The sequence below is a fragment of the Carcharodon carcharias genome, chromosome 3, assembly GCF_017639515.1.
Source record: "Carcharodon carcharias isolate sCarCar2 chromosome 3, sCarCar2.pri, whole genome shotgun sequence".
NCBI classification, from domain to species: Eukaryota; Metazoa; Chordata; class Chondrichthyes; order Lamniformes; family Lamnidae; genus Carcharodon; species Carcharodon carcharias.
This window is the reverse complement of record NC_054469.1, coordinates 144,192,593-144,217,615: the sequence shown is the minus strand read 5'-3', so window position 1 is coordinate 144,217,615 and position 25,023 is coordinate 144,192,593. Positions and strand designations below refer to the sequence as shown.

General features: G+C 46.4%; 1 protein-coding gene across 1 annotated transcript in view; it reads right to left on the bottom strand.

The window, feature by feature from the left end:
• Positions 1–25,023, bottom strand: part of pde11al (phosphodiesterase 11a, like) — a 310,662-nt gene that overhangs the window by 205,583 nt on the left and 80,056 nt on the right. The window lies entirely within an intron of this gene.

Below are 25,023 nucleotides of genomic sequence, written 5' to 3'. Positions count from 1 at the left end.
GAGCTCCATGTCGCTTTCGTTGGGAAAGGCCTGCCGAAATTAAATGCCCATCAGACAGTTAACCAGCCAGCATCAGGCCTTCTTCAGGATTTAGGACCCAAAGGATGGTAATCCTGCTTGTCAAGAGCTGCTAGCATCCACTCCATTGCCCATTAGTGCCACAGAGAGTGGTGGTTACTGTTGTTAATGTGCCCACAAGAGGCCTAGGATCGACGAGGGACCCAGGCCACAGGCGAGGGCAGGATGGGGCATAGGTATAGCACTGTCGCAGTGCACCGGAGCGACGCTCTGGCACCTCCTGTTTATTTCTATGACAATGCCCAAACCCGAGGAACTTCCTGGCATTACCAGAAGTTGGAGAGTGGATCTGGAGTTTGGAGGCCAAGCCAGGATTTCCAGGAAGCTCGCAAGACTTTCATGCATACACTGGCTGGGAACTGGCCACACATGTACAGTTAATGTTTTCTCATTCCTTGGGCTGGGGAACAGCCCTGTGCGCCGGAGCAGAAGTAAAAGGAATAAAGAACTGTAACAGCATGAAACTAGAGGTCAGGTAACCATGAACAGGAGTGCCATTAAAGAGATGTCCTGTGGAGCAGGATATAGGGAAGGACCCAGAAGTAAAGTTCCAGGTAAGGGACAAAGATGGGGATTAGAGATGGCTCCTATTGAGTCAAGATAAATGACAGGAACAGAGAAAAGGACTCCAAACTAAAAGAAGAGCTACTGGGAGCAGACCTGAAGCAAAATGGGATTGAAAGGAGCCATGAAGATCCGAGCAGGCAGCCAAGGAGGTGATTCCTTACTGTAGGGTCTTCGTAGTAGTGGTGTTCTGCTTGACAGGGCCAAAGATCTGAAAGTGTGCTTGGAAGGTGAAGTTTGAGTGTACATGGAGATCCACAAGAATTGCAGGTGAGATTGAAACCCTGGAGGTGAACAATGCACGAAAACAACTTTTCATTTCCACCGCCACCACATTTGGCGCCAGTCATCACCTGTTTAGTGATTACGGATTTTGCCATTCCTCTCCTCGACTCGCGATGCCCCGAAGTGGCAGGTTAGCAGCTTATAAAATAAAAAGGCCTAAAATCCACTGGCCTACTCAGTACTCACTGCCAACCAGTCGGGAGAAAGTCCTCAGTCAGAAATGCTAACAGCTGGCCAGAGGAAACAGGGCAATTTCTAAAATCTCCAATCCCAAGAGCCTGATATATGCATAATTGTTGGGGGGGGGAAAAAAAACGATCAAACATTCAAAGCCACCTGATAGCAACACAATGACACAAAGTCAACACAAAACAAAAAAGTATAACCTCCTTCTTTCATAGGGAAAGTGAAAAAGCAAAGAACATCCAAGTACTGTCACACTGAGCGATGATGGAGAGGAGAGCTCCAATGCTGCAGTTTCCTCAGAGTCAGATTCAAAATTGACAACATGGTGTAAATCTGAAACTGAGCTTGATACAGTGGCAGGTTTGTATCCCTGTGTGGATGTGTGGACAGAGGAAATGTGAAAGAGCATAAACGAGACATATCTTTGGTTAGACTATACGGATGAAAATCTTGGGTGTAAAAGGTGTGCAAATATTGGTAGCTTATCACTTTTCATGTCCGGGGACTGAGACTTTCGAATGAATGATGTTTGTACTAAGTGTCATACAATGGATCCAACCAGAGTGCGTGCTTAAAATCTCTCAGAAAACAAATGTCAAAAGCTCATATCACTGTGCAGCACATTGCTGAAAAAGCAAACGAAGACACTCTTGCAAAAATTTGTGACAACCTGGATGCATCTCATCTAAAGGCAACTTGTGCAGTTTTCCGTTCTGCATATTATTTCCAATCTGCATACTACTTGGTTCAAAACAACAGACCTCCCTCTGACCACTTTGGCTTGCTGGAACTTCAAAGTGAAAATGGTGTTGATATGGGAATTGAGTTGTATTCACACTACAGTGCTGCAGAAATCATTGACCACATAGCTACCAAGCTGAGGAAGAAAATTTGCCAGCGTATCAAAGTAATCAAGGTTAAAATTTTGATTCTTTTGATGAATCTACAAGCCTAAGTAGTAAAACAGTTCCTAATATTTTACCTAAAATATGAAGGTGATAAGAAGGATGATCCACACTTCATATTTTTATATCTAATTGAACTTCCAGATCAAAAAGCTGATACAATAGTTTAGTATCTTCTTGAATGTCTCAAAGAACATGGTTTTGATGACTTGTACCTGAAGCAGCATCTTCTAGCTTTTGCTAGTGATGGAGCGAGTATTACACTGGGCACCAAGTTAGGTGTAGCTTATGGAGCAATACCCAGATATTATTATTTGGCATTGCCTGAACCATAGATTAGACCTTGCAGTGGGTGATTGGGTGACAGAAGTTAGAGGAGTGAACCATTTTCATTCATTTATGGACAAATTATACGGTGTATAACAGATCACCTCTCAATCAGAATCAACTGACAGAAAGCACTGCTGAATTAGAGCAACAAATTTCCAAAATAGGCTCCATTTAAGCACCAGGTGGGCAGCAAGTTCATTTTGGCTGTGTGGTGCAACTATGAAGCATTATGTGCTCATTTTGAACTGGCAATGAAAGATGAACCAAGGTCTGTGTTTGACAGGAAAACCTGTGAGGGTCTGTTAAAGAGAATTTCTCTGAAGCGGTTTCTCCTAGATTTAGCTCTGATGTATGACACATTACATGAACTCAGCATGCTCTCAAAGTGTTTGCAGAAATGCACAACAATTGTGTATGCAGATAAACTGATCCTTCGTAGCATACACTTTTTGTAAGGACTGAAAGAATGACCTGGCTTGAAACCAAAGTTGCAGTCACACAGGGAAAGTTTGGAATGGTTTTGTTAGGGAACAACAGTAAGGTTATCAGCATTAATCATCAGTAGCTCCTCACCAGTCTCATTAATAATTTAGGAAATCGAATGTTCACAACCATGTCATTGAAGGTCTCTCATTCAGCTTCTGCAGCCCAATCCTATAATGCATGTCTGATCACCTACTTGCACATTCGTGCCAAAGACTGTTGGCCAGCTGAAATGCCACCAGGTTACGGGGAATCGGCAATATCGCCTCTCTGCAAGCGATTTAAATTGTCATCTACTTCTGTAATCAATGCATTCCTAGATTTTGTGGACGAAGCTGGACAATGCATTCCCCTGGATTTACGACCATTACTAAATTGTACACTGCAGAAGAATGTGAGCGAGGATTCAGTCAAATTAACTTAATTATAACGCCAACAAGCTCAAGAGTTTTCATAATCCAGGTATCAGCACTTATGTTTGTCAGATTACACAGACCCCTCCCCAACCCCCGAAGCACTGGAATCCAACACCATATGTCACGACCTGGCTGCGATGTCACCGATCAGCCTCTTCCTTCAGCAGAAAGGTGCAACCAGACACGTTGTGGAAATTATTACACGTTGGTTGCAGAAATTCAAGAAGCATCATGGTATCAAGTTTTTGAAAGTTTGTGGTGATAAAGCACCTGCAGACTATGACATCGTTGAAAAATTTATTAATGAGTTTGATATGTTAATTTCAGATGAAAATCTTTCACCTGAACAAATTACAATGCTGACAAAATGAATCTGTTCTGGTGATACGTCTCTAATAAAATACTAGCAATGGCTGAGGAGAGTGCACCGACCAGTGTTAAGGGTGCTAAGGATAGGTTGACTATCCTTGGCTGTATCAATACAGTTGGCACACACAAATGTAAATTGGCTATAATTTAAAAAGCAAATATCCCATGGGCTTCAAGGATATTTGGATATTACCCTTTCACTACTATGCCAATAAGACAGACTGGGTAACCAGGGATATATTTTCTGATTGGTTTCACAACTGCTTTGTACATGCGCATTGTTGGGTAGCTAGACTTGAAGAAAAATGTAAAATCATGTTGCTCCTGGGCAACTGTTCAGCACATCTCCAAGCTGAACTCATGGTGAAGAACAATGTTTTTGCTGTTTACTTTCCCCTCAAGATAACGTCATTAATTCAGCCAATGGAACAATGCATTCCATGAAATGTAACCAAAAGGACTCCTTCTTGAATAGTATGTTTGGTGCAGTGAACAGGGGCCTAGAGTGGAAGGCTTCCAAATGTTTACAGTTAAGGACACCACCTACGCATCTGCTAATGCCTGGTGCCTTGCTGATAAAGACACCTTGACCAACAGCTGGCACAACCTTTGGCCCACAACAATGTCCATTGAAGATGATAATATTGATGAAGATTTTGAAAGTTTTTCACATGAACAAGGGAAAAAAATCTAGTAAACCAGCTCCGAGGGTATGCAAAAAGTATATTAATGGAATTTGTGAATACACTGGAGGCCGAGGATATCGAGGAAGCGTTTAACATTGATAACTATGCTCCCGTCGTGCATTCTTTGACTGACGGGGAGATTCCAGAAATGGTGTTACATCAAGATCAAAGCAGGGATGACAAGGATGACACAGTAGAGGAAGTGCCCACAGGCGATATTAATAAGATGTGTGACGTGTTGCTAGATGCACTCAAACAATGTGCATTTATAAGTGAGCAAGAAATAATGTCAATCTATAATATAAAAGGCAAACTTATGAAACATGAACATGTTGATGAGGCAGATGAAGCTCGAAGAACTATTCAAGAATGCCTCCCAGCAGAGTATGTTGACACTCTGAACCTTTTCCGAAAGCAGAATGACAGGTGGCGCCACAGGTGTGAACTTATTACAGGTACCTTGCTTTTATTATACTGTGATACGTCTTACTTCTCTGGTCATTTTATTCATTTTAGACGATAGCTAGCCTAGGCTTAGGCTATTGATACGTCGGTGGGCCTAGTTCTATATGCCCCGAGGATTTCGGATAACGGATGCTCGACCTGTAAAATGTTGCATAATGAAATTCTAACTACGCGAAAGACTAATAATTCAAAATACCACACTGTTAAAATAAAATGCCCAATGCTTACTGGGACTAATATTTTTCACTTAAAAAGCATGGTTCTGCTGATTTATGGGGACTCAAATGATTAATACATAGAAAAACAATGTAATAGTAGATATAGAAATTATACAGCCAAAACATTTACTTTGAGTTCCTGCACCTCAAAATTTGACACTACAGCCCTGGGATGGGAGTTGGGGGAAGGGGTTCACTGGTTGAGGGGTGGACATCAGAAGAAAGGGCAGGGTAGTGGCTCTCATCTGGCCCCCACCTTCACACTACCGATCCCTCAATCAGGCACTGAGTGCCTTTGAGTGAGGGAATCCCCTGGAAGCCCTTTTATCAGGTTCCCCTCGTGGTGGCTCCTTCGCCTCCATGGGTTGAATACTGCCAATGTCAGGATGAGCGTTTATGTGGGCAATAATTGCCCACTTAAGGGCCTCAATTAGGTCTGGGCAGGCAGGCTGTCTACGAGCCCTAGGGTCATCACCCCACACCTTCTCACCTGATTAAATGCTCCATTACCTCCAAACCCTCCACTAGGAGGGTATTAAATTCCACCCAAACAAGCAGGACATCAGTGCCTAACAAGCTATCACCATGTGCATGAAAATCTAAGATAGACTTTTGCAAGAAAGCAAAGTGAGGCTGATACAAAGCATTTAATATCACAACAGATTTCAAGTAAAATGTGGGCTGTATGATTTCCAATCAGTGGAGCATCAACTTTAATGTTATTTAAGAAAACAGCTGCTGTTGCACATCTGTACAGTCTCAATGAGGAAGGGACAATTCTCTTGAATTCCCTATGGTGGCAGTGTTTGAAATCTTCTTTGACATGCTTTGCAGCTATATCAACTCAATATTCGGATATAAAAGTATCTTCTGCCACCCTGTGGTAGCTATTAGCTATTAGAAATTACATGGTAAATGCAATTAACTGAAGAAATACCACTTTAATTTTTGGGTACGTGAGAAATCATTGATCAAACTTGATTTTTTTTTTTCTTCCTGCCAATTTTCTCCGCTCTCCTTCTCTCCTGAGATGATTGACCCATGCTAGAATCTGTGTAAGTGGTGACCCTCCACTAGAAAATTATTTTAAAAATCAGCACTTTGCAGTTAATTTATTTCTTGATGTGATTTTAGTATTTGGACAAAGTGACAGATATTCAGAGGCAGATGATATAAATCAAACAAAAAGGATTCTTCTTCTACGGTCAAGATAAAGAACAGGATTGCATGGTCTTGTGACTTAAGAAAGTGACTAAGAACATTTGTGACTCAGTTTACATAGAATTACATATTTACATAGCTTTTTTTTATATTTCTTTCACGGGCTATGAGCATCAATGGCTAGGCCAGCATTTATGGTCAGTCCCTAATTGCCCTTGAGAAGGTGGTGCTGGGTCACCATTATAAACCGCTGCAGTCCACGTGGTGTAGATACATGCACAGTGCTGTTAAGGGAGTTCCAAGATTTTGACCAAGCCACAATAAAGGAATGGCAATATAATTCCAAGGCAGGATTGAGAGCATGTGGAGGGGAACTTGCAGGTGGTGGTGCGCATGCATCTGCCGTTCTTGTTCTTCCTGGTGGTACAAAAAGCAGGCTTGGAAGGTGCTTTTGAAAGAGCCTTGGCAAATTGCTGCAGTGTATCTTGTATATGGTACACATGGCTGCCAGTTTGTTCAGCACAGAAACAGGGAATTCTGCTCAACTTGTCTGTGCTGGTGTTTAAGTGTCACATGAGCTTCCTCCCCCCCTATTTCGACCATCCCCATCAGCATAACCTTCTATTCCTTTGTCCCTCATGTGCTTACCTAGCTTACCCTTAAGTGCATCTAGGCTATTCACCTCTACTAGTCCTCGTGCACATAGTTATCACTCTTTATCTATTGAAGTTTCTTCTGTTATCAGTACATCATGCTATCTTGCTAGAGATCCCACAGGCTGAATTTTACTGCCCCCTCCTGGTGTACTTGAAGCCGGTGTGCGTGGGGGGCATCGTAAAATAAAATGTGTGGCCTGGCTGCCATCTTCCCACCCACACCTAACCTGTCTCCCGTATTACTGTAGGCGGTGAAGACATCAGGCAACCAACCCACCCTTGGGCCTATTGAGGCTCTTAAGTGGCCAAATAATTGCCACTTATGAGCCTCGTTCCACCTCCACTGCTATAATATGGGCAGCAGGGGCAGGCAGAAGCAAGGTGGGCAGGTCAGAAACTTTTACTGCATGGGCTGCTGTCAGGCAGGTCAGGGGGCAGAGGGTACCTCCTCATTTGGGAATCCTCTGTGTCCACTGGAGGCACTCCTCCAAGGTCACATCACCCCCCTTTAAGCCTCGCCCCTGACCTCCAAAACATGCCCCCCCAAACCCCTCCCCAACCACCCTCCTCACTCAGGTCTGTCAGGCAGGCCCATCCAAAATCCCTGGACCTACCTGAAATCCAGGATCCATCAATCTTCTTCAGGTAGTTCCAGCAGTGGCTGCTACTCAATCCTGGTGCTGCTGGGACCGTAGAGCGCTGGCTCTATGAGCATAGAGGTGTGTGGGCTAACCATGGACTTTTTGGCAGGTGGGGGGGTGGGGTTGGCGCAGGGAATACGGCCCCCGGGAAATCCACCCCCACATACTGACCGATAGAAATTTCAAAAGCATGACTGTACTCGAGTACTTTGAAAGGGTTAAAGGAAATCAAATTGGCTGTTATTTGACTAAATTGTCCAAGTTGGATTCTCTTTATGGTAGTTTAAAGTTTGTTTTTTTTAAATTCATTCATGGGATGTGTGCTTCACTGGCTGAGCCAGCATTTATTGCCTATCCCTAGTTGCCCTTGAGAAGGTAGTGGTGAGCTGCCTTCTTGAACCTCTACAGTCCATGTGGTGTAGGTACACCCACAGTGCTGTTAGGGAGGACGTTACAGAATTCTGATCCAGCAAAAGTGAAGGAACAGCACTATATTTCCAAGTCAGGATGGTGAGTAACTTGGAGGCGAACTTCCAGGTGGTGGTGTTCCTATCTATCTGCTGCCCTTGTCCATCTAGGTGATAATGGTCATGGGTTTGGAAAGTGCTGTCTATGGAGCCTTGGTAAATTCCTGCAGTGCATCTTGTAGATGGTACACACTGCTGCTACTGTGCACCGGTGGTGGAGGGAGTGATGTTTGTGGATGTGGTGCTAATCAAGCGGGCTGCTTTGTCCTGGATGGTGTCAAGCTTCTTGAGCGTTGTGGGAGCTGCACTCATCCAGGCAAGTGGGGAGTATTCCATCACACTCCTGACTTGTGCCTTGTAGTTGGTGGACAGGCTTTGGGGAGTCAGGAGGTGAATTACTCGTTGCACGATTCCTAATCTCTGACCTGCTGTTGTAGCCACAGTATATGGCTGGTCCAGTTCAGTTTCTAGTCAATGGTAACCCCCAGGATGTTGATGGTGGGGGATTCAGTAATGGCAATGCCACTGAACATCAAGAGACGATGGTTGGATTCTCTCTTATTGGATATGGTCATTGCCTGACACTTGTGAGGCGCAAATGTTACTTGCCACGTGTCAGCCCAAGCCTGGATATTGTCCAGGTCTTGCTGTATTTGGACATGGGCTGCTTCAGTAGCTGAGGAGTCGTGAATGGTGCTGAACATTTTGCAATCATCAGCGAACACCCCCACTTCTGACCTTATGACAGAAGGAAGGTCATTGATGAAGCAGATGAAGATGGTTTCGCCTAGGACAGTTTGCCTAAGGATGTATTGCAGGATGTACTTAGGGGAGGCAGTAGCATAGTGATATTGTCACTCGACTAGGATTTCAGGGACCCAGTGTAATGCTCTGGGAACCCAGGTTTAAATCCCACCACAGCAGATGGTTAAATTTGAATTCAGTAAAAAAATCAGGAATTAGAAATCTGATGATGCCCACAAAATGATTGTCGCAAAAACCCATCTGGTTCACTAATGTTCTTTAGGGAAGGAAACTTGCAGCCCTTACCTGGTCTGGCCTATATGTAACTCCTGACCCACAGCAATGTAGTCGACTCTTGATTGCCCTTGTTCAGAGAGCATTTAGGGATGGCCTAGCCAGGGACTCCCACACCACATGAACGAATAAAAATAAATCGTGAAGAGACTGCCTGCTCACTATATCAGGATAAAAATGAGAAGCTGTAAAAGCGTCAGTTTTAAAGAAAGTTTTATGCAAGTCAAGTGAGGAAATTTAAGTACAAGGCAGGTCGATTAAATTAAGCAGAGAACTGGAAAAGATGACAGCAAAAACTTGCTACAGATGCATGCCAGAAGTGGCTCCAAAGAATCTCTTGACTGCTGTTCAAGGAGAATTCGGTTGACTTTAATGATCACATCATCAAAAGACAACATTCAGACTGCTGGCCTACAAGTTATTCATGGAATGTAAACTTAGGTTTTGTAATTTCTGAGTCTGAGTCACTGATACATCAGCAGAAGTGCAATGGAGCAGGACATCGGGTCGACAATATCCAAGGGCACTGAGCCCATCAGAAATTCTGGAGTTAGCCGTTTTAAATAATGCTGAATCAAAGCTGTGGGCCAAACTAACAGTAATAGCCAGGGGTGGAGTAAAAAAATGAAAAATGGGAGAGAAGCAAGATTGTGGCTTCATCATTTAAAGGGTTCATTCAATTGTAAGGGGTCAGGAGGCAACAACGTGAAGCATGGCTCAGTTGGTACCACACTCAGCTCCTAGCTGAAGGTTGTGGGTTCAAGCCCCACAGCATGACTTGACCACAAAAAAGCAAGATTGTCATTACAATTGCGGCACTGAGGGAGCATTGCACAGTTGGAGGTGCATTGTTTATTTTAAGGTGTAAGGCTCCCATCTGCCCTCTCAGGTGAATGCAAAAGATCCCAGGGCACAATTCTGAACAAGAGCAGAGGAGTTATTCCTGGTGTCCTGGCCAGTATTTATCCCTCAATCACCATCAAAAAAGATTATCTGGTCATTATCACATTGCTTTGTATGGGGGCTTTCTGTGTGCAATTTGGCTGCCAGGTTTCCTATATTACATCGGTGACTAAACTTCAAAAACACTTCATTGAATGTAAAGCCCTTTGGAATGTCATGAAAGGGTGGTCATGAAAGAGTTTTTCTTTCTCTATTCCTCCCACAGAAGAAAGCACATGATAACAGGAAAGAGCAGGCCACGGGTGGAGGAAGTCCAATGGGGCTGTAATTCCTAAGGGGCTTCCTCCATCTCCCATAATAACTCTGGTGGGAGCCCAGTGAAATCCCCAGTGAAATAGCCATTTACACTGTTTCACTGGGGCTCCATTAGTCCCTTGCTAGAGTTATAGTTGGAGGCTAGTCAAAGATCCACAGAATTTCAGGTCATTAAAGCATCATGAGGAGGAGGCATTGTCAATCACAAATACAGACAGACTAGGCAATGGAAATATGGGTAGCAGGCAGCAGTAATTTCTGCGCTGGTTCTCTCAATGTTCCTGCTATAGCTTTGGTAGGAAGGTTGCAGGAAACCCAACAGAAATAGTACAGATTACATTGGCTTTATGATGTTTCAACACAATAACAACTTACCTTTATATAGCGCCTTTACAATAGTAAAGGGCTTCAGAAAAGTATTATTAAACAAAACCAGACGCAAAAAGCTTGACCAAAGATGCAAGTTTTAAGGAGTGATTTAAAGGAGGCGAGAGATGTAGAGAAGTTTTGTGAGGGCGGGGGGAATGGAATTCCAGAGCTTAGGGCATAGGCAGCTGAAGGCATGGCCAGTCACAAAATGTTTAAAATTAGGGGATTCCAAAAATCATTGATTCTCCTTCTCTTCCTATTTCTATTCTCCCTGGCTTGTGGCACTGGGCATAATCCAGATATTATTCCCTTTGAGGTCCTATTTCTCAACTTCCTCCCTAACCCCTGAAAGTTCAACCATAGGACCTGAATACCTGCCCTCTCCATGTTGTTGGTACAGGCGTGTACCACAACTTCCGCTTCATGCCCTCCCCCCTGAGGAATATTCTGCATCCTCTCCAATAAGTTTTTTTATCCAGGCAATAGGGAGGAAACACACCATGAGGCAAGAATTGACAGAGAGAGAAGTTGGAGGACTGCAGGGTATGAGGAGGTTACAAAGGTCATGGAGTGATTTAAAACGTAGAGTGAAAATTTTAAAATTGAGCCATTGTTGAACTTGAAGCCAATTTAGGTCCATGAGCATGGCAACGATGGGGAACAGGACTTGGTGTGAGTTATATGGGTAGCAGAGTTTTGGAGCTCAAGTTTATGGGAGTTGCAAGGTTGGAGACCAGCCAGGAGAGCATTGGAATAGTCAAATCTAGAGGCAACAAAGGCATGAAGAAGGATTTTGGTGGTGAATGAGCTGAGGCAGGAGCAGAGACAGGTAATGTTATGAAGGTGGAGATCGGCAATCTTAGTGATGGAGTCGTGTGGAGTCGTAAGCTCATCTCAGGGTCAATTAGGGGACAAAAATATCATCAACCTTGGCAATATTTAATAGAAGAATACTTATGCTCACCCTGTACTGGATAGGAACATAGGATATAGGAGCAGGAGTAGGCTATTCGGCCCCTCATGCCTGCTCCACCATTCAACTATATCATGGCTGATCTTTTACCCTCAACGCCATTTTCCCATACCATCCCCATATCTGCTGCTATATTTAATAACTAGAAATCTATTCATCTGTATCATGAACAACTCAAGGACTGAGCCTCCACATCCAGCTGGGGCAGGGAATTCCAAAGATTCACCACCCTTGGAGTGAAGGCATACCTCATCACCTCGGCCCTAAATGGCCTACTTCGTCTGAGACTGGGGCAGGCTGTGTGAGTTATTAGAAGTTCAGGTGAGAGTTTGCTGTTGCTTTATTGTTGAGATTTCAGACCTTTTCCTCTTGTTTCTTCTGAAATATTTGCTTGTTAGCCTTGTTCTGAGGACTCTTGTTTTGTCAACTCTGTTAGAACATTTCTGCCCAGTGCGGCCTTCAGTGGGGTTGGGCCGGAGATCGCCTCCAACTGTGTGGGTGGCCATCCAGTGATGATGGCTCTGAAAGTCACAGTAGCCCCCAATTTTTGTGCATCCGGATCATTCCAGAGGTCAGTGGGGGGTCTGTGTGGGGTGTCCCAATCAACTGTCCAAGGCTGCGTCAAGCTCGTAACGGATGCTCTGTTTCAACGAGTCCTCACATTCTTTCATTACGGATGAACCAGGCCAGAGCCAGGCTGAGCGAGCTAGAGGCTGGGTTCCCCCCACATCCAGGGTACCATAGACTGCACTCATGTGGTCATCAAGGTGCCAGAGGGTCAGCCAGGTGCCTTTGTGCATAGGGTGGGCTACCACTCCATGAACATGCAGGTAGTATGCAACCACCAGACCCAGATTCTGCAAGTCTGTGCAAGGTATCCTTGCACTCCCATGATGCATACATACTGTGATACTCCCAGGTGCCAAAGCTGTGCATAGCTCCAGCTCGGCTGGATGGTTGTTTCCTGGGTGACAAAGGGTATCCATTAAAAAGGTGGCTCATGACACCACTCCGGCACCCTAGGACAGAGGCGGAAGAGAGGTACAAGTCAAGCCTCCACAAGGGCGATGGTTGAGAGGAAAATAAGGCTACTGAAGATGAGGTTCTGTTGTCTGGACTGTTCAGGGGTTCCCTGCAATATCCTCCAGGGTGTGTGTCACTTATCGCCATGGTCTGCTGTGCTCTACACAATCTGGCACTAGCAAGGGGGGACCCATTCGAGGGCGAGGATACCGAGGCAGCTCCACATGCCGCAGAGGAAGACTCTACAAATGGATTTGATGAGGAGCCCGGGCAGGCACAGGTTGGTGACGAGAAGGCAGACTTGGTGAACCTTCAGGGAGGCAGGGACACAAGGGAGGCCTTGATTCAATGGTCCAGGGCTTGGCTTCCATCACAGTGCAAGGGCGCTGCCTCTGTCACACACATCTCTGAGAAGGCAATGCCATGACCCCCATTTTCACCTCAAAACCTCCATAATAAAGTTTGCTGCCCCTGCTGTCTATTTTAAGGTACTGATGGGATCTGCACCTATTGAAAACATGAGGGACACTCAAGGCATTGAAACAAAATCTTGCTTTACGTCTTTACCAGAGTTGCAAACAAGGAACAAAACATAATATAGCTGCCAAAGCCACAGAAAAACAATACATAGTACTGAAGATATGAAAGCATGTCACCTGTGAAAACTCCACCCTGTGATCATAGAGCCTTAAATTTATACTTGTGAGTGCTACGTCTTGGTGCATGCACTTGGCAGCCTTCACTTTGAGGGAACTGAGGGAGTGAGTAGCAGCATTCTCCACAGCTCGCCTGTTGTTTACAGGCCTCAGGGGCACGGAGAGAGGGGGTTGGGTACTGATGCCAGGCCCTGCAGGTGACTGCTGAGGGGTCGAGGTTTCCGGAAGCAAGTGCTGACCAACCTCGGAGGCGACGGGGGGCGTGGTCAGGCACTGCCCTGGTCATGCACAGGCAATCAAGGTGGGGGTCAGGATAAATGAGGGAAGTGGCCATGCAATAGGGACACCTGTATAAACTGTCTATGTCTCTGCAACTGAGACAGATCAGTGATATCATTGGGGTCAAGCTCCGAGCCTGCCCGCCCATGCAAGCAATGCGGAGGCACCAAAGGGCCACCAAGTGCCCCACTCCTTACCACGTAGCAGTCACTCACAGCCCCTTGCAATCTCAGCATCCTGATTTGGACCAGTGTCGCCCATGTCACAGGTGGACAGGGCAGCCATGCAACGCACGGATCTCTGGCTATCCAGAAAGGTGTTAAGTACAGCTGTGATAATCATATCTCTCTCTCTTTCTTGCTGCAGGAGGACTACCTCAGGATCATGGATCCTAGTGACCTAGCTGTATGCCTGATGGCCTACAGAGACCGTAGGAGACTGAGGAGAGAGCGACCTAGGCGCCTGGCCGCACAAAGGCAGCTGCAGCAACCTCATGAAGAAAGAGCAGCAAGAGCTCCGGCACACACTGCCCAGGAGCGACAGCGAGCCCTAACTGGTCGACAACTAGTGACACCCAGGGTCTATAGACGCTGCCTGCCATTCCTGCAGATCATCGAGAATCAATGTTGCTGATGACTGCGCATGTCTAGGGACCTGATGGCTCACATCTGCCACTTACTGCAAGACTTGGTGCCAAGGGGACATGGAGGGCATCCACTGCCAGTGACTGTGAAAGTGACTGCAGCACTCAATTTTTATGCCAGTGGCTCTTTTCAGGGCTCCACAGGTGACCTCTGTGGGATTTCCCAATCTGCCACCCACAAGTGCATCCATGAGGTCAAGATGCCATCTCTCCATGGCACACAACTTTGTGCATTTCGCCTGGGACCGGGATGGCCAGGATGCAAGGGCCATTGGAATCTCCCTGATCCCAGGATTCCCACAGGTGCAGGGGGTAATTGAATGCAATCATGTGGCACTCAGGTCTCCATCACTACACTCAGGGGCCTTCATCAATCGCAGGGGCTTCCATTCACTGTACGCGCAGCTAGTATGACCATCAGAAATGCATCCTGCAGGTATGCGCATGGTTTCCAGGTAATGTGCACAACGCCTACATCCTGAGTCGCTTGTAGATCCTTGCAGTCTTTCAGGGTCCATAGAGGCTGCAGGGTTGGTTCCTTGGGGACAAGATGATTAACGTCCGTCCCCAGGCTGTGCAACTCATTCTCCTTATACGTTGAGCCCCCTCCGAGATGGTGTGCCCTGGCGACGTATTTCTTCCGCTAGGTGCACAGCCTGAATTATGATGAGCAGCTACTGTTTATAGACCTGAGGGGCCTTCGTGGTTCCTTGCAGGCGCTGCCCATCTTTTACCAGGACCTGATCAAAGTCTGGAACATGGTCACCTCGCGACGCAGCTCTCTACCATCAGGAGTAGTGGCTATCATTAGGGAGCTGCAGCTCAGGAATCCGCCCCTCCGTCCTTTTCAGTGGCTGGCAGAGAGGCGGGCTGTGGCTGCCGGGGTGACCAGGATCGGGGACGTACTGGGTGGCGGAGGAGTGGGCTGGATGCTCCCACAGGAGTTGGCGCATCGTGCGTCCGTGGACATCGTGCGGCCAATGCCAATCAAGACCTTAGGACAGTCATGCTCGGCCCTGACGTCATAATGGGCCTCGAGGTGGCGCAGGTGCACGGTGGTCTTCCATCTGAGCGTACCCCTGTTTGGACGGAATTCCACATTGGCCTCAAGCCCCAAAACATCCCTTGGGAGCTGGAGCCCGGCAACCTTAGTTGCCTCACAGAAACGCCCTGCGTGTCCTTTTGCACAGCGCAGAGGGGTTTCCTGTATGGGCTGCTGCTGCACACCCTTCACTTCCTTTCCCTCGCCCGCCACCCGGACACGCCCTGGCATGCCTTGCTGCTGTCCGGCAGCAGAGGTGTCTTCCCGCTTTCCATCGGGGACCTGGGGTGGAGGGTGTTGCATGCAGCTGTCCCATACAACCGTAGGATATGTCGGTTCATGGACTCCCAAGATGCCTACCCCTTTTGAGGTCTTGTGGAGTCTGTGGACCACGCTTATGTAGGGTGCTATAGGCTGTGCTCCCTGTTCAGTTATTTAAAAAACCCTTTTTTGATGTTTTGTTTGCACTTCAGTCACACGCTCCTGATCCACAGGCACCCGGTGTGGAGAGGGGCCGGGAGGGAGCAGGACCTTCTTGTGAACCTGCTCCTGGGCCTGGCCAAGTTGCCATTAACAGGTCCAGGCAGCGGGAGATCAAGGGGGTCGTCCGACCCGACTGTCTGCCCCTCTTCCATGACTACGTTCACGGCCAGGTGTCCGTGGAGAGGGAGCACGTGGTGTCCGCCAGCACCATTGAAGCCTTCCGTGCTCGGAGGCTCTGGGGTGCTTTATTAGCCCCTGTAATCACAATTTGATTTGATGTTTGTAAGTTTCCTTTAAATTTTGTCTTTGGTTTTTCAGTCTTCCTAATTTAGGGGCTGTGTTTATTTTAAGCCTCATTTTGTTAATTTAGTTTAATTGGTTGACTCCCAAAAGAGTTAATTCTCCTTAACTTTCCTAACCCTGCTGCTACATCTTGGTGCAACCCGGACATCCGCAGCAGAGATGGACGCAGCCTGCTGACTGTGATGCCCTGTCTGTGATGCCTTTGGCTGGCATCCTCTGGAGGGCCAAGGCTTGGAGGGCCCCGGCCTGCTTTCGGGGTCCTGCTGTGTGGCAGTGGCACCCTCCTCAGCCTGTGAAGCTGGAGCTACGGAGGTCACAGGGAGAGGGGAGTCAGATGGGCCGATCACTCCCAAAGTCACCTGGATGGATGGCCCCGGAGCATGTACCTGCTGATCCTCTTCCTGATGGGTGCCCGAGGGCCCCTGGTTGACTCTGTGAGCGGAAGGGTTAGCTGGAGTGATATCAAGCTGCCCAGCACCCCTCTTGCATATACACTGTTGGAGGCCAACTATGGCATCAGCGATGTAATTAAGCCTGTGCAGCAGTGCAGAAGTGATGTCCTGGACCAAGGTCTCCATGGCGGCTGCCAACCTGCCAGAGTTGACCTCTGTGTGTTGCAATGTCGGCGTTATCACCTCAGCCTGAAGACAGATGGTCTCCTCCATCGTACCTTACAATCTGAGGAGTGCAGGAGCCATCCCTTCCTGTTGTCCCTGAGCTTTCCTTTGCAGCTCCAGCAACTGTGACATGGCCGAGTCCAGAGGCTCGTCCCTTGCACCGGCATCGAGTGAGGGCCCTGTGGATGTGTGCTGGGTTTGTGAGTGTGTGAGTTGAGAGTGATAAAAGGAGTGACTTACCCTGGCAGAACAGAGATCATTCATCTTTTTGTGGCAATGGGTGGCTGTCCTCCTCTGCAGGGCATTTGCGCTGACTACCGCTGCCATTGCCTCCCAAGCCAGGTTGGTGACATTGTTACCCATCCTGCAGCCACAGAGGGGGTAGAGCACATCCTGGTGGGCCTCCACGGCATCCAGCAGTTGCTCAAGGGATCCGGTGTTGAAGAGGGGGGGACTGCAGTCTTTTTGCCTTTGCTGGCCATGATTCCCCGACAGCGGTGGTGCGCTGGTGGCAATGAGCGCTTTGCTGGCAGCTGCTTTTTTTACATTTGCAACTGCTAATCGATAGGAACTGTTCCAGAATCTATAAAATGTTGGAAGATGACCACCAATGCACCCAGTATCTTTACAAGCCATCTCTTTCAAAATTCTGGTTTGGAGATCATCAGATCCAGGGGATTTGTCAACTTTAAGTCCTGTTAGTACAGAAGTCTTACTGGAAAAACTAATACTAATTTATTTCAAGTCCTCAATCTCGCTATGTCCTTTGTTATCTAGTACTGTAGGGAGGTTTTTTTGTATCCTCCTCCATGAAGACAGACACAAAGGGCCTGAACTTCCGTGGAGTGGCAGCATCAGGTTGCCACTCTGTTCCTGGTTTTTCACCTGGAATTCCAGCTATTCCTTTCTTATCTCACCTTCCAACTCAGGCCAGGCCAGAATTATGTAGTGCAGCACACTCCTGAGGCCTTTAATCAAGGATTGGAGAGCCGAAGGTAAGGAAGCCTCGCCCACTTTTATCCAGCACTAAACTTACCTGCTTTATGACAGCTGAAAGTCCAGCCACTCCGAGAAGTCAAGGAGAAGGTAAATTTGTAAGGTAAGTGGGTAGGGTTAAAGGTCAGGTGTGGGGTCAGTTGGTCGGGGGATGCGGGTTGCATAATCGGGTGGCCAATGAGGGAGGTTGGTTGGTTGGGGTGGGGGTATCAGTGGTCAGGGAGGCTGAGGGTCAGAAAGTCAGTCGGAGGGGTGTCGATTGTGGGGGTTTGGTTGGTCAGCGGGGGTTCAGGTGGTGAGGGGAGTCGGTCAGTCAGGGGTGGTCAATCGGGAGGTCAGCTGGTCAGTGGGGACGGGTGGCCCGCCTTCTCCCTGTAGCTCTGCACTTTCTTGTTTTTCAGATAATAATCCAATTCACTCATGAATGCACCAATTGAACCTGCTCCACCACACTCTCAGGCAGTGCATTCCAGATCCTAACCACTCACTGCATGTAAAAGATTTCTCTCATATCTCCGATGCTTCTTTTCCCAATTATATATATAAATTTTTAAAACTGGACAAAGGCTTTAAATTGACTGAAGCCATGACTGGATATGACACACACACAGGAATTTCTGGCCTTGAGAACAGCAGCAACTTCATTATCTCTAAAGAGGCGCTAATGCCCCCCGCAACTGCAGTGTTCAAATCTTAAGGAACTGGAAGAGGTCAGACTGCCATCTTACCATCTTGCAGGCAACAACTGAACCACAGCTCCGTTCCAAGTTTGAATGCCAGGTCCCCCCATCTACACTGTTTCTCTTGAGACTTCTGAACATAGTGCCTACAAGACTAAATCATTTCTATGTGCCTATCCCATCATGGAAGTCGTCGCTACTGGAAAAGTGGATTATTCAGCATCCATCTTCAACCTGCTGACTCTGTGAACGCATACACCATTGAACTTTGATTCTGGACTTTGGACTCATGTAAACCAATAATTCATATTTTGTCTGTGGCCTTTGCCCTGTACCTCTTTCTGTTCTCTATCCCACCTTTATTGTATGAATGAAAAGGAGGCCACATTGCTACCCTCCTCTTGTGTTTGAGTGTGTGCAAATAAATTAATCTTTTTAGTTCATCCTATCGCAGGTTTGCTGTGGGGTTATTAATAGAGAATTGGATCACACCAAAACTGAGGGGTTGGAAAAGTACACCAATACACAAAGGGAGTAATCAAAAATCAAAAATACCTTTCTGTTTAAGGACAGATGGTGAGAGGAAAAATCAGGGCTGTTTAAAATTAAGCCCCCCACCCCCACTCCTGTCTGTAACACATCTACTCTGTCCAGACCCTTCATGATTTTAAATACATCTATCAAGTCTCCTCTCAACCTTTTTATTCTCCAAGGAAAACAGTTCCAACTTCTCCAATCTATCTATGTGACTGAAGTTCCTCAACCCTGGAACCATTCTCATGAACCTTTTCTGCGCTCTCTAATGCCTTCACATCTTACTAAAGTGTGAAGACCAGAACTGGTTGCAACACTCCAGTTGACACCGAACCAGTGTTTTATCCAGGTTTAACATAACTTCCTTGCTTTTCTACTAAATGAATCACTTCACACTTCTCTGTATTATATTTCATCGGCCACTTCTCCACTCAATTGACCAACTTGTCCACTTTCTTTTGAAGTTCTACACAGTTCACAATACTTCCAAATTTTGTATCATCCGAAAACTTTGGGATTAATAGAATTTAGATTTAGTAAGTTTTGTAGAATTTAGATTTTATAGAATTTATATTGAATAGAATCTCAAAACCAGTTTGGAAAAGGTGGGGTGCAGAGTGGCCTCCTCCTGTCCCTATGTTCCTAAACCTCAGATATTCCTTTGACAAACAGTTAAGGCAATGGAGTCAAGGATTTATCTGGTTCCCTTGTTGATTACTCTTGACAAGGTATCACAGTGCTGCTACAAGTATGATCAGTAAGAAAGTGAAGGCTGCAAGACTGGTACAGGCTGTGTGTTGGCACCTAGACTTATCTTGCCACCCTTATAAAGGTCATTGTAACTCTTCCAGAACTGAGTGGCAATTCTTCAGGCAATGGAGATAATACTGCCTCTGTCATCTCCTCTTGCAGTACCTAGATAAGGGTCTTGCTGTCCTCATTGCTTAACGATCTTGCCAAAAGAACTTGCGCAGGTGTGCCAAGGAATCTGCAAGTCTTTCCAGCTCCTGATACCTTAAACATTCTTTCAGAAAAGTGAAGCTTCCCTTTAACTGACTGTACCTTGGCTTTCCTTCCTGTTAATATTTACCCAACTCTCCTCAGTGCTCTGCCTTTTCAGTCTTGACAAAGGCTGTTAATGCAATGAGATGCTTTTTGAAGTACCCAGAAACTTTCACAATGTTGATCCCCCCACCATTGTAAAATATTCTCAGCTGGGTCTCATTCATATTTATAAATGCAAATTTAAGTCAGATTTCAACAATCTATCAGCCATCTCTAAATGAAGCTTCTAATCTTAGTGGAACAAAGGGATTTTCTGTGGAGTGAAGTGATACATTTGAGCACGGAATCTAGGCTGATGCTTTAATGCAGTTATGAGGGAGTGTTGCATTGTCAGAGACACAGACTAAACCAGGAGGATTTAAGCGATTCCATAGAAGTTTTTCTCATCCCCAATCCCCAAAGACATTCAGGAAAGTTTTTTGAGTGCACAAATAAAAGAAAGGAACTGTCTGTATAGTGTTGAAGAAGTTTCAAGTCTGGATTTAGCCTGTAAGCTATTTCTTGGACACTGATTTCTAAGAGCCTAGTGGCATAAAAGCTTAATGTAAATCTATAGGAAAAACTGCCAATGGTACAAATCGGCAGCAGATTGTTCTCCCAGAGATGGCACGAATATGTGAGTGATCCTGAGTGAAGCAGAAATGGCGAACACAGGGCCCTCGAATAAACCCAACTATACTGTGTTCATAATGCATGAGGTACAAATGCACCTGCCTTTCTATCAGCTGAAGAACTAATCTTCCTCTTCCAAAGCAAGGAGCGGAATTGGAACATCCAAAGGAATTCCTGCAATTTTGATTACTGCAAGCAACTAATAACTTAAACCAGAATTGTTTAAAAAAGTATTTGGGATATAAAAATCTTTGCACTGCAGAAAATAAAAGTTACACAAGAACAAAAACTGATGCAACAATAACCACAGATATGAGGAACAATAAGCAAGAGAAATGAAACTAATAAATATAAGATTAAAAAGTGACACCTTTAAAAAGTCGACTCCTGCAGGTCTCTTCATTCATACACTTCTGCATTCATGGAAAATAAATAAGTAGCTATTGGGAAAATGGTGAGAAGTCAATAAGATTCATTTATCACTAATTTAAATAGACGTTACTCCAATAATGAGGCCATCGGTGCACCTTTAAATTGGCCCACATAATTGTTTACCTCAAGGGGTGGTCTGTAGCACAGTGGTATGCCAAGCTTTGCCCTCAATCCAGAGGTCAGAGCAATTTCATGACCCGTCCACATAAAGGCTGCTATAGTTAAGGGGCCATCGATCTAGGTCTGCAATACAACAGGGAGATGGAGTTGGGGCTGCAGCAAGGGGAAGCTGTGCACAAACAGAGGGGGAGGAGGATGAAGACCCACCACAGAATGCCCTACCTACCATATGATCTCTTCACATCACTTTAGCCAAGACCAATGCCTAAGGCACCTGTGATTCACTAAGGAGGTAGCCACAGAACTGTTCCACTTCCTGCAACAGCACCTGCAGCCTCACAGCAGAATGAGGACAGAGATGCCAGTGGCCATCAATGTCACCATCATTCTCAACTTCTATGCAACCAGATCCTTCCAGATGGGAGCAGGTGACATTGCAAAAATTTCCCAGTTCACCATACATTGCTGTATCTGAAAGATGATGGAGGACATGTACACCAGGAGAGGAGACTTCACCACCTCTCCAACCAGAAAGCCAAGAGGAATGAGCTTGTGACTTTCCCAGGATGGAGGGATTCCCAATGGTGCAGAGAGCCCTTGACTGCATGCAGACAGCTCTTTGGACCCCACATGTAAACGGGGAGAGATACAGGACCCATGATGGATTTCACTCCATTAATGTGGGGATAATGTGTGACTATGCCTCGACCATCTTGAAGGTTCATGCCCACTGTCCTGGTATCAGCACTGATGTCTTCCTCCTGAGGCAGTCTGTGGAGCCAGCCATCTTTGGGCCTCCACAAGAACCAGATACTGGCTGCTGGGAGACAAGGGATATCCTCTATATGCATAGCTCAGGATATCCCTCCACTACGTAACCACACAAGGGCGATAACCCTACAATGGGAGCTATGCTGCCACTAGAACCATCGGCATTCTCAACAACAATTCCACTGCCTGGGAAGCTCTACAACAGTGCTTCTCAAAACTTTTTCTGATGTGACCCCATTTTAATGCCTCAGGCATTGTGACCACCCCCGCCCCCCCCAACCAAAACAATCCCAAGTGAAAATTTAGGAGGTATGAGAGCCATTGAGTAGGGGTGGGAGGGCTTTAGTTCTTGACCTGGTTGGGGGGAGGGGTGTGCAGAGACGCAACAGTTAAGCACTGGGGAGTTCATGAAAGGATAGCGTTTCTACAAAAAAAAGTGCCCCGGCCCCAATTACAGGCTTTTTTTGCAACAGCAATCAGGCCTCAGAGAATGGTCTATTAAGCTGCTTCCATCAATCAAAGAAATGACAATTTAAAGGGGCCTCACAGCTGTCAGGAATCAGTCTGAGCTCCATGGCAACCATTGCTGCCTTGGAGCTTGCGACCCCAAAACCTTGTCTCATCTCCAATAGGGATTGCGGCTTTCAGTTTGGGAAGCCCTGCTCTACAATACTTTCCAAATCTGGTATGCTGTGACCTCTACAAGCTTGCTATTGTAAGGATGTAGCCCTTGACACCAGGAATGTAGAGGCCGCCTTGGGAAGAGGAAAAGGAGGAAGAACAGGACAAAGATGAGGAGGCATCTGGGACTCCATACGTGCTGTCTGTGAATGCTTAATGAAACTCCCATCCCATCACCACCTTAGCTCCACAATCCCCACCTTTCTAAGCATCTGCTACATCCCACCACAGCAACTTCTTGGCCAAATCCTGCAATAAATCCACCAACAAAAAGCCATTCCATAACAACTTATCCAACAAGCCATTGAGTAACATAGCAAAAATAAACCATTCCTCCATAGGATCAGTCTTGCACTCATCTTTGCCTAGTCTTGTGCCGCTACCTGCTGCAGCGTGGTTGATGGAACGTTATAGACTTTTTGTGGGGAAATTGCAGATGGGCTTGCAGAACATCCTCAAGCAGTTCTAAGTTTCAAGGGTGACCTTGAATGCTGTCAGCCCTGAGAGCGGTCCTCAAGGTTTGTGCACAATGGCTGGCACTCCTATGAGTGGCAGCAACCCTAGTAATCTGCTGGAGGACAGGTTGCTGGGCTGCTGCAAGAACCTTTGCACCTAATATCCGCAGCCATGATGGCAACATGAGCTCGAATGACAACTACCAAGCATCTCATGACTTCTGTCTGAGCTTCCACTGTAGCACTGAGACATTGGGTGACTTCTATACTGCTGTAGAAGTTGAATATTGGCCACCAGATATTGTATCATTGCTGGGGCTGTCACACTGGGAAGGATGGGCTCCAAACTCTGTGAAAAGGCTTGTGCCAAGTTGGAGCCTTCATGCTCCTTGACAGTAATAACAGGCTGTCTGATAGGTCTTCCAATGCACCCAGTATTTTGCATGCATCCATCAGCTTTTCCTGTAGGCTGCCCCATTAAGATGCTCATCTGAGTCTCCTGTATCAGAGCTCCTTTGTGGCTATGTTATCGGGGAAAGTGGCAAAAGAACTATCCTTCACTCCTGGCCTGGCTACAACAGAGTTGTATCCGGTGACTCACCGTGTGCACTTCCTGACTCTATACTATTTAAGTTATGTGCAGTATCTGAGCTGATGGCTGAGAGTGTCAGATCAAGTGATGGTGCTACCACGTCGGAGCTGTGATGCACCTGTCACCCTTCCTCATGAGACTGCAAAGGCTGGCCAGGTAACAGTTCTTGGACATCTGAAAAAGAGAGGGCGGGGGTGCAGGGCGAGGGGCAAAGGACGGGGTGCGGGACGAAGGTCTGGGTGAGGGAGGAGGGTCGGGGTGGGGAAGGAGGGTCGGAATGATGGGGGGAGGGTCAGAGTGAGGGAAAAGGGTTGGGGCGGAAAGCAATCTACAGCTTGAACTTCATGCAGCTAGCAGGTTCAGGGTGAGGTTTGATTTAAGAAGAGCCGTAAGGCAGGAGTTCATTATCATTCTGAATATTCTTGGCGATGCCGGATACAAGCTTCTTTAGACAACCCCATAATGCTGATCACAGTCTCCTCCAGTGGGCTAAGGTAACTAATGCCTCTTCCACTTTGGTTCTGCCAGACTCGGGGAATTGACCACCCTAGCTACCAATTACACTACACACAGTCACCAGTCCTTTCTGTGTAAGAGTGTAGCTCCCTTTTAACAGGAGCAAGCTGCCTTTAAAAGGTGCAGGTTACTGAAACGTGCTCACCACACATCCCTCCAGGTCTCCTGATGAGTGTTCAGCCAGTCAGCATCATGAGTCAGAGTTGGCTGAAAGCTGCAAACATCAACAAAGTTTGTGCTGCGTGGGACTGGGTTCGACCTAATCGCAGATTGCGATTCCCGTGCATGAAAATGGCAGCAGTCAAATATTTAGCCCATAATCTTTAAATGAGCTAAAGAACTGACCTGGTCGCATCACAAACACATTGAAATAATATATACCATTGTTCCACAGAGCAACGGCTTCAAATCTTCCTGCAAAATAATGTTTCTACCTTTCTAATAAAGTATCATGAGCCTTATTCACTATGGCCCTGAAAATCCATGGGCCGTCCATCCCAGCTAAGTGCCAGGATGTGCTTGTTGGTGACTTCCAATGCTACCCCCCCCCCCCAAAAATATGTAAGGTCAGGAACAGGTCACCATTTATGCAATTGAAGTGGGCACCTCCACTACAAAGGGTACATCTCACACACCTGCCAGAGGGGGAAGGGCAGGAATTTTGGTGTAAGATTCTGATCTGGGGACTGGATACCAGCCTCCCCTCTGCACAGGACAAGTTCTTCATTGCCCCCCTTCTTAAGCAAACTGAAAAATACTGATATAATTGTTTTTTTAATCTGCAGGAATTCAAATAATGACCAACCACATGGAATGCAGGTAGATCACTCATCTCAGAGTACAGGTCTGCCACTATTTTGCCTGGATGAAAATGAAGAATGAGCGAGGCCTGGAATGGAATTCCCTTCCCACTCCAGGCAAACTGCCTCTGAGATTGGCATCATTGTTAAGAACAGGCAGAGACTCAGTCCCTCAAGCCCAGAAGAAAGTTGGCAGGGAAGGACAGGATCTAGTC